Below are 10,562 nucleotides of genomic sequence, written 5' to 3' on the forward strand. Positions count from 1 at the left end.
TGTTTGCAGATCTCATCATATACCATACCTCTATGAAAAAAAAAATTGAGAAGGAGAAGCCCACTGTTCAAGGATCACTCATGGAGTCTGTATCATGGTTAAATACAAAAGACTACTCAAGGGCAGCCCGGGTGGCTCAGCGGTTTAGCGCCGCCTTCAGCCCAGGGCGTGATCCTGGAGACCCGGGATCCAGTCCCTAGTCGGGTTCCCTGCAGGGAGCCTGCTTCTCCCTCTGCCTGTGTCTTTGCCTCTTTCTCTCTCTGTGTGTGTCTCTCGTGAATAAATAAAATCTTTAAAAACAAAACAAAAAACAAAAGAGCACTCAAGACAAGTGAAAGGGGGACCACTTCTGTGTTTAGAATCTTTCATTGTAATTGGAAGAGCCTATTTTATTATTCTTTAGATTCCTAAATTTCTACCTAGCATTTTCAAGAGTCACTCAGAAACAAAGATGGCATAAATAATGCAGTGTTTGTAACGTGTTCTCTCTTTTCAGAGAATCGAGATGGTGCTCTAAAGGTAGTTTTTAAGAAAACCAGACGTGCACATATGGAACCATTTAGGTCATTTGTTGTGACAGTAAATAAGAAATCCAGTAAGCTATATTTCAACAAAGAAAACTTCTCTGAGCAGGAAGACAAGGACTTTAAAAGACACTGTCAGGATGAAATCTTATGGCTTGGTTCTTCATAAAAACCTTAGCTCTGTTTCCTGCAGACTAGTCTACAGATGTACTGGAGTATATTATGTGAGTTATAGGCACAGGATCTTTCCCAAATACCCAAACACAGAGGCAAAGGCAAGATAATGCTTCTAAATTTGTATTTATTTTTTATCTTAATTTTTATTTAAACTAAATTTAGTTAACATATAGTGTATTATTAGTTTCAGAGGTAGAGCTTAGTGATTTATCAATTGCATATCACGCCCAGTGCTCTTTCCATCAGGTGCCCTCCTTTTTTTTTTTTATTTTTTTTTATTTTTTAAATTTTGTTTATTTATTTATTTATGATAGTCACACACAGAGAGAGAGAGGCAGAGACACAGGCAGAGGGAGAAGCAGGCTCCATGCACCGGGAGCCCGATGTGGGATTCGATCCCGGGTCTCCAGGATCGCGCCCTGGGCCAAAGGCAGGCGCCAAACCGCTGCACCACCCAGGGATCCCTCAGGTGCCCTCCTTAATGCCCATCACCCAGTTACCTCATGCCCCCACCCTCCTCCCTTCCAGTGACCCTCAGTTTGTTCCCTAGAGTCAAGAGTCTCTCGTGGTTTGCCACTCTCTCTGTTTTCATCTTATTTTATTTTTCCCTCCTTTGCCCTATGTTCATTTTTAAAGCCATCTTGAGTAAACAGTGTTTGAAGTGTTTTCCTCCCACTTTTCCATTCTTCTAGAAACAGCTCTCCACATATAAGAGAAACTGCTCCTTCCCCCCTTCTACCCAAGTGCTCCCACTGGGTAAGCCAGCCATACTGGTGACTATGTGACCCCGTGATCTCATAGCCCTCATTCCCCTTTTAATTGGAGCTTGGAAAACAGTAGCAGTCCTTCTCAGGGAGCAAACCTGGTCCCAACCTCCATAATATCTCACCTGGATTATTGTATTAGGCAACTGGTTTCCCTCCTTCTGCACTTGCCTCTTTACAATTCATTCTCAATACAAGACAGAGCCAAATGCAAATCAGATAGTGTCATTCCTCCTTGCAAAACCCTCTGGCACTTGCTTGTCTCATACTCTAAGTCAAAGTCAAAGACTTGACTAGGACCCACAAAGCCCCATGTAATCTGCCTTATTTTATAAAAGTACCACAAATCAATAACCTTTATTTAAATCACACAGTTCCCTCTTTTTGAACCTAGTGTTTGTCAACTAATCATTTGGACTTAATTCAGGCTTTCTTCTCTGGGAAGGGAGTACATACAGCAGGCGAACCTCACATCCTGGGAGGTATTTGGTCAGGTAGTGCAAATAAATAAACTCATGGATCTGGTTTGTAAGTGAACCTCCTGTGAATTTGCGAATTTATCACGAGTCAGTCCAATCAGTGAGCTCAGCCTCAAGTAATTTAACATATTTGAATTTTCGAACCCGCAAAAATGTTAAATATCATAGTTTGCACTTTGCTTCACTGTTTTAAATTTTAAAAACAAATACAGACTCCAAGTGATGAACCCATAATAATAGAATTGAACCATCCCATCTTCTTCTGGTTCATAATTACTGTGCTATCATCGCTTATTTCTTTTTTAAAAGAAAAAAAACTTATTTATTTATTTTAGAGAGAAAGAGTGAGAGAGCAGTGGGGAGGGGCAGAGGGAGAGGGAAAGAAAAACTTAAGCAAGACTCTGTGCTGAGTGCCAAGCCCCACATGGAGCTTGATCTTATGACCCTGAGATCATGACCAAATCAAAGAATTGGACACCTAATCGACACCTAACCTGCACTCAGGTGCCCCATCATAGTTTCTTAAAAATATTTTATTTATTTATTCATGAGAGATACACAGAGAGAGGCAGAGACATAGGCAGAGGGAGAAGGAGGCTCCCTGTGGGAAGCCCGATGCAGGACTTGATCCCAGGACCCCGGAATCATGCCTGAGACAAAGGGAGACACTCAACCACTGAGCCATCCAGGTGCCCCTTCCCTGACTATTTAAATCACGACATTCACCCCCACCCCCATCCCCACTCCTGATCCCCCTTCTATGTTTGATCTTTTTCTTCCATAGCATTTATTACTTTTTAATATACTATAAAAGACTGCTTTTTACTTTTGTATGCTGCCTGAATTTCCTCCCCCAGAATATGAAAAGAAGGTTTTTTTCTTGTTGTTCTTTCTCATCTCTTTCAGCATCTCGAACAATGGCTGGCGATATAATAGGTGCTCCATAGATACTTGTTTTGTGACTTGGATGAATGAAACGTGGGAAGATGAGAGCTGGCAGCTGAGTCATCCGTGGTCTGGTCTGGTGGAAAAGCCTGTCTGGAAGAGGAAATCTGATACAGAGAAACCAGCACTCTCTACCGTAGTGGGGCAATAGCCTCGGTCCCTGTTTCTCCCAGAAGCCAGCTGCATCTCTGCCTTTACCAGAGTTTTCTACATGAACCAGCATATCTTTCATTTTGCCTCAGGCGGTTCCAGGTGTTCTTCCATCATTTCCAACTACAAGAGTTGTAATATGTGAGCGTTCTTTGCACAGACACATACAGGGCAAATTTTCATTTGCAGCCATTTGAAATCTCTATGTTCACCAACTTTGTGCAAAGCAGGATGCAGAGACAAGGCAGGGTGTGTGGCCTCCTGCCTCCTGCTGTATCCCGTCCAGCCCTTTGCTGGTCCAGCTCTATAGCCATGCCCACCCCAAGCACCTGACCTCTAGTCCCTCACATATGTGACTGTATTGTCCCACCTGCTCTTTCTACCACAACACCACTAATACTATCTTGTGGGTCAGAAATTGATAACAAAGAATGAGGAAACCAAGGATATTGTGACACATTAAGAACATTTTCATGACACACCAAAGTGTCCCAACCTGCTCATTGGGAAACAGGGGGCCAGAAAAGCATCACCTAGGCCGCTCCCTTTGCAAAACAGCCAGCCAGTCAAATGAAAAGGGATTCAGAAGATTTAAGAGACATATTTATTGCAAGTTTAAAAGTCTGAGTGAAGACAGACAATGTGACAACAGACCCAGTCTATAACTTCTTAGCCAGTGGGGCTGCACACTCACATACCAGGACTGTTAATGAGCCCCATCATTCGTGCACCCCATCATTCGTTTCACAAACATGAGCTGGATTCTGTGTTTGCAACAGACACTGCCAGCTGCCAGGCCATGAAAGGGCTCCCAGTCTAGAACAAGAGGCAGAGGCAGACACAGAAGCAGACACACAAAAATAGAGTGGTAAAGAAGTAGAGGGCGCAGGATATTTTGTGAGCACTGTGGAGCAACAGCAACTTATCTCATTTGGAGAGCCCAGAAAAACATCTTAGAGATCATGTTTGGAGAATAATTATATTTTCTTAAAATTTATTTATTTATTTGACACAGAAAGAGAGAGAGAGAGAGGGAGAGAGAGAAAGAGAGAACAAGCAGGGGGAGGGGCAGAGAGAGAGAGAAGCAGACTCTTACTCTCATTTTTTTAAAATATTTTATTTATTTATTTATTTGAGAGCACAAGCAGGTGGGGAGAGAGAGCAGCACACTCCCCACTGAGCAAGGAGCCTGACCTGGGGCTCAATCCCAGGACCCTGGGATCATGACCTGAGCTGAAGGCAGACACTTAACTGACTGAGCCACCCAGGCTCCCCGTTCTGAGATTAATTTTTTTTATTTTTATTTATTTATTTATTTTTAATGATATACTTTTTTTTAAAGGTTTTATTTATTTATTCATGATAGACATAGAGAGAGAGACAGAGACAGAGACACAGGCAGAGGGAGAAGCAGGCTCCATGCCGGGAGCCTGACATGGGACTTGATCCCGGGACTCCAGGATCGCACCCTGGGCCAAAGGCAGACGCCAAACCGCTGAGCCACCCAGGGATCCCCCTGAGATTAATTTTAACGGATGAGTGGAAGTTAGCCCAATAAACCAGGGGAAGGACATTCTAAGAAGAAAGGCAGCATGAGCAAAGGCATGGAGCACTTTAGTGCAGCTGGGGTACCGTTCCTATTGAGATCCCATAAATAGACATTCTGGACTCCTTTGTGTGCTGGATTTATGAATTATGGGATACAACATAGAAATTCTTAGATCCGAAAACAAGCTAGAAGATTTTGTTCAGCAGTGGCATTCAGTTCAACAACATTTATTAAGCTCTTTGTGCTAAGCACTGTGTGAATGCAAAAATAAGAAGACATTGGGGCATCTGGGTGGCTCAGTGGTTGAGCATCTGCCTTTGGCTCAGGTTGTGATCCTGGGGTCTTGGGATCGAGTTCCACATCAGGCTCCCTGCATGGAGCCTGCTTCTCCTTCTGCCTATGTCTCTGCCTCTCTCTGTGCCTCTCATGAACAAATAAATACAATCCTAAAAAAAAAAAAAAAGGAAGAAGACATATTCCAGTCCTTACCAAGCCTACAGGCAGATGAGATGAGTCCACAAATGACTGGCATAATCAACAAGGATACAAGATATAAATAAAGGGAAGAAGAAAGGAGAGTGTTGGCAGGATCTTGAACTTGGACACCTCTTATGCACTATCTGTGCATTTTTTCTGTGTTATTTCACTCAATGCTCATATTAATCCTACAAAGTAGCCTTTTTTTCTTATTTTATGGATGAGAAAAATTGAGGAGTCCATGGTCACACAACTGACAAGGGAAGGAGTACCAGCCTGCTAGATTCCAAAGTCCATGCTCTTCCCTTACCACCTGCCAGCCCCCAGAGCACCATAACAGAAACATGAAAAGAATATTGCTGATGGGGGATTTGAAGGGAGAGCAAGGGTTTCTGGGTTGAGGAATCAGGGGAAAATTTATGGAATAGGTGATGTTTGAGGGAGGTCATGGGGGGAGTTTTAACTGGCAGAAGATTATAGGGAGGGTTTCTAGGTGGAGGAAACAGCAAGATCAAGGGTCCCAGGACATACAGGGTGTGTTTTATCTCACTTTTCCCAGGAAGCAGACTCTGAGATAGAGGTTTGCATTCAGAAAATGTCTTAGGGAGTCATCGAGATCAACCCTTGTGGGAGAGTGAGGGAAAGAGGATTAGGAAAAAGAGGGTGTTGGGCTACAGTACAGTCACCAAAAAAAGGCTTTGCCAATTTCATGAGTTGTTCTGAAGGTGGAATGACTATTCAGAGTTGTCTTGCTTTGAGACAAGGGGGATAGACCTTTATAGACCTGTTTTGTGCCTGTCATTGGGTATAGGATCTCCCCGGGAAGGGAATGTGAATCTTGGGTGAGGTGGCCCTCTTCATTGGAGAGGAATCCCCAGAGAGGGACTCATATGAAAGCCAGCATCCACCAACACTCCCAGCAGCTGGGAAAGTGAGTAACTTGGTCCTGAAAGGAAAATTCTGGGTGAATTTCACTTACAGGATGGGTGTCCTGGGCAGCAAAGTGGGGTGATCTAGCAAAAATGAGAGTGTAAGACTAAGGAAAGAATGGAGTTGGAAAGCCAAGAAGGGGGTGCACATTGAAGGCGACATGCTGTGTTTTGTAAAGAACAAAATGGGTCACTGCATTTTGCATGAGGCAAGGCCACGGCTAGAAGTCGGATCTATCATAATGCATGGGACATCTGAGGATAGACAGAACCAAGAGGAGAACCAATGGTTTTTTCCCACAGTCCAGGTAGAAGGTGAAGAGGGGAGAAGTGAACAGATGGCCAGAGTAATAGATGGAAGGGAGGGAGGGGACAGAGGATTTGAAGTCACACAGACATTGCACATTAAGCACTTTCTACAAAAGGCTTATGAGACTGAAAAAGAGATAACACTTTACTACAGTACAACTGTTCGGTGGAGTGTTATCCAGATTTTCTTTTCTTTTCTTTTTTTTTTTTTGGTAAAGATTTTAGTTATTTATTCATGAGAGACACAAAGAGAGAGAGAGAGAGAGGCAGAGACACAAGCAGAGGGAGAAGTAGGCTCCATGCAGGGAGCCTGTTGTGGGACTTGATCCCAGGTTTCCAGGATCACACCCTGGGCCGAAGGCAGGCGCTCAACCACTGAGCCACCCAGGGATCCCCATTATACAGATTTTCAATGTAAATTCCACGTAGACAGGGGTTTTTATTGCTTTCCCAGCATCTGGAACAGTACCTAGCTCAGTGGTTGAGCATCTGCCTTTGGCTCAGGTCGTGATCCTGGGGTCCCGGGTTTGAGTCCTGCATCAGGCTGGTACACAAGTATGTGTACCAGTCGGCTTTGGCTGTGACCATGCTGAGTCACAAAAATCCCCAAATCTCAATGGCTTATCACAACAAATGTTTATTTATTGCTCACTGTTCTATACTCCATGGAAACAACATTGCTCCAGGCTGTGGGTTGGCTTGGTCTGCTCCATGTGTCTTCCTGTAACAGGGACCAGACTAAAGAATATGAGAGACATACTATGCTTTTAGCAGGAGCCCAAGAAGTCTAACAGAACTTGCAATGCCTCTAAAAGCTTCTGCTAGGATCTGGCACACTGTCACTTCCACCAACCACATGCCATTGGCTTATGCAAGTTATATGAGCAAGCTCCACATCAATGGGATAGGGAAACAGACTCCTCCCCTGAAGAGCTGGGGAAAGGAGAGGGAATATTTGCTGAAAAACAATACAATCCACAGTAGTGCTCAATAGATATTTGTAGAACGATTGTATGAATAAATCTACACGTACTGATATGGAGAGATCTATAACACATCCCCATGAAGTGAAAAAGGCAAGTCACAAAGCAATACATACACTACGATCCAATTTATAAACACATACACACCAAAAATAAAAACCATATACTGATCTATGCACATATTTTTTCATAAATGCATACAGAAGTGGCTGGAAGTGAATCCACTAAACAGTTAACTTCTGGAAACGGGAGTAAGATTGGGTATGAATAAAAGGGAACATTGGCTTTTATATCATTTGAAATTTCTTTCACGACAAGAAAGTATTTGTGCTTAATTTCTATGTTTTTTTAAAAAATACATTGTAAAAAAGAAGAAAAAAAAATAAGTCAATGTCCATTGTGAAGCTTCTCACACAGTCTGGATTGGAAAAATGTCAAATGAGCAATTTGGAGGAAGGAAGTTAATGTCACAGTAAGAGTGACAAATTAATAATAAAATGTGCCCTAACTCTTATAATTGTTCAGTTACTGCTCTGACATTTAAAAAACATTACAACCTTTATGGTAAGTGCCTTTATCTGGCTTATGAAATGATTGTGAAATGAGTTTGACAGTATCTTACACTTAGATTGTGTAAAAAAGAACATTTACTTAACCCATGCCATGTACCTAGTAGATATGCAGCATTGTTATACTTAATAAACAAAAAGCCTGGCAAGTCTATTAATAGTTTAATATTTGCGATTCACGTAGGAATATCAAGTCTCTTAATGAAGAGAAATCTTCTTTAAATGTCATTCTTTATCTGAAGATGCTGCAGGAAGCCATATTATAAAATAAATCAGACACTTTATTTTTTCACCTCTTTCTCTAGAACCTTACATCTTACCAAGGTAGTCATGGTTAAAAACTTTCTGAAAGACGGAATCATTTTGTCAAGTAGCATTTTAGAACATATTTCCAAGGCTGCCATAGCTTTCCATTGCTAACATCTAAGCAACCACAAAAAGGACTGTGAAGTTTGATGGCTGAGGTCTTGGGGAAAAAGCAGGCAAGTCCATCAGACATCAAACTCTCATTGGTTACTGACACAGTGCATCCAGAATCTTCGATGAGTGAAATACATTTCAAAGAACATGAGCTCTGCTCCTCCCTCAAGAGAAAACAACAAATACATAATTTAAAGATTTGGTGTTTGGGGATCATCTTTAGGGTGGTTCTTTGCTGCTAATCATTTCTGTTTGGGATGTGATGATTTTCAATTCAATGGGTTCAGAAATTCAAATGTGTTAAATGACCCAAGGTTGAAGTCAGTGACTGGACTAACTAGTGATAATCAAATTCACAGGAAGTTCACTTATAAACCAGACCCATGTGAGATGCCTGGGTGGCTCAGTGGTTGAGCGTCTGCCTTCGACTCAGATTGTGATCCCAGGGTCCTGGGATTGAGTCCCACATTGGGCTCCCTGCAGGGACCCTGCTGCTTCTCCCTCTGCCTATGTCTCTGCCTCTCTTTGTTTCTCTCATGAATAAATAAATTTTAAAAATCTTAAAAAAACAAAAAAAACCCAGACCCATGAGTTTATTTATTTGCACTTCCTGACCAAATACCTCCCAGAGTATGGGGTTCGCCTGCTGTATGTACTCCCTTCCCAGAGAAGAGAGGCTGAATTAAGTCCAAATGATTAGTTGACAAACACTAGATTCAAGAAGAGGGAACTGTGTGCTTTAAATAAAGGTTATTGATTTGTGGTACCACGATGACTTCAGTCCTAATGAAAATATCTGCTTGGCTGCTTTTACACCTCGGTTGGCCCATGAGAGCAAGCCTCTTCCTTGATGGTGCCAGGGGACCCTGAAAAGCTATTCTCATCAGCTCCTTGTTAAGGATTTAGTTCCTGTGTGAGCCTGTGGCTATTAGGGGCGTCCTCAGTTGCCAATCAGTCTTGATTTCCAATTACATTAGTGAAGATGGACTTTTTCAATTGAGAGTATTAAAAAGTTAAAACTCAAACTAGATTAAGCAAAAAATGTTCAGTTGTTAACTCATCCCTGAACCAAATATTGTGGCCAAAGGGATAAAATGTGCTGATTGTCCAGGCCTGGGTTTTTCAACCACCCCTAGGATGAATCCTACATCTAACAAATCATAAGGATGGAGGGAAGACAGAGTTTCTCCAATGGAAAAGAAGAAAGATTGGATGCTGGGCAGGCAAATCATCATTATTACCAATTATAATCATCATCACCATCCACTATACCAACTTTGTGGTTGAGATTCTTGGCCACACTCCCCTTCCCAACTCAGAGTCACTTTCAGTGGTTAGGGGAGCATTGGCACCGATCACTAGTACAGTGATGGATTGTCGATTCCCTCTGGGAGAAAAATAAGAAGCACAAAGCAGAGAGCATTGGTGTAGGCTAAAGACTTAACTTCATTTTGACAATTTTAAGATTTATCTTTCTATTTGCCTAGTAGCCCATTTGATGCTTCACCTAGTTCCTATTATCCCAGAAGCTTAATCTCCAAAAGATAACATGACAACTTAATGTAACAAATAATAATTATAAAAGTCTTGTGTGCATTGATTTAAGGATTACAATTTTGGGGCAGTCCGGGTGGCTCAGTGGTTTAGCGCTGCCTTCAGCCCAGGGCCTGATCCTGGAGACCCAGGATTGAGTCCCACGTCAGGCTCCCTGCATGGAGCCTGCTTGTCCCTCTGTCTGTGTCTCTGCCTCTCTCTCTCTCTCTCTCTCTCTCTCTCTCATAAATAAATAAATAAAATCTTTTTAAATTTCTTTTTTTTAAAATTTCTATTTATTTATTTATGATAGTCACAGAGAGAGAGAGAGAGAGAGAGAGAGAAAGAGAGAGAGAGAGGCAGAGACACAGGCAGAGGGAGAAGCAGGCTCCATGCACCGAGAGCCCGATGTGGGACTCGATCCCGGGTCTCTAGGATCGCACCCTGGGCCAAAGGCAGATGCCAAACCACTGTGCCACCCAGGGATCCCAAAATCTTTAAAAAAAATAAGGATTACTATTTTGATTTTAAAGTGATGGATTCAATATGATATATGCCTGGTGAAGACAGTAGGAATTAGGAAAGGCAGACAGAATTATGAGAATCAAGGAGTCTGGCCCATGATGTGGGGGACCAACTCACAGCAAATATAATAAGCTAGTTCCCTCACTATTTGGGGCTAGAGTTTAGGGCTGGAAGAGAAAGAGCTCTGTAACTATGGTTACAAACTTGGTTCCAATCTAGGCTTTGACAT

This window comes from Nyctereutes procyonoides, unplaced genomic scaffold, assembly GCF_905146905.1.
Source record: "Nyctereutes procyonoides isolate TBG_1078 unplaced genomic scaffold, NYPRO_anot_genome, whole genome shotgun sequence".
NCBI classification, from domain to species: Eukaryota; Metazoa; Chordata; class Mammalia; order Carnivora; family Canidae; genus Nyctereutes; species Nyctereutes procyonoides.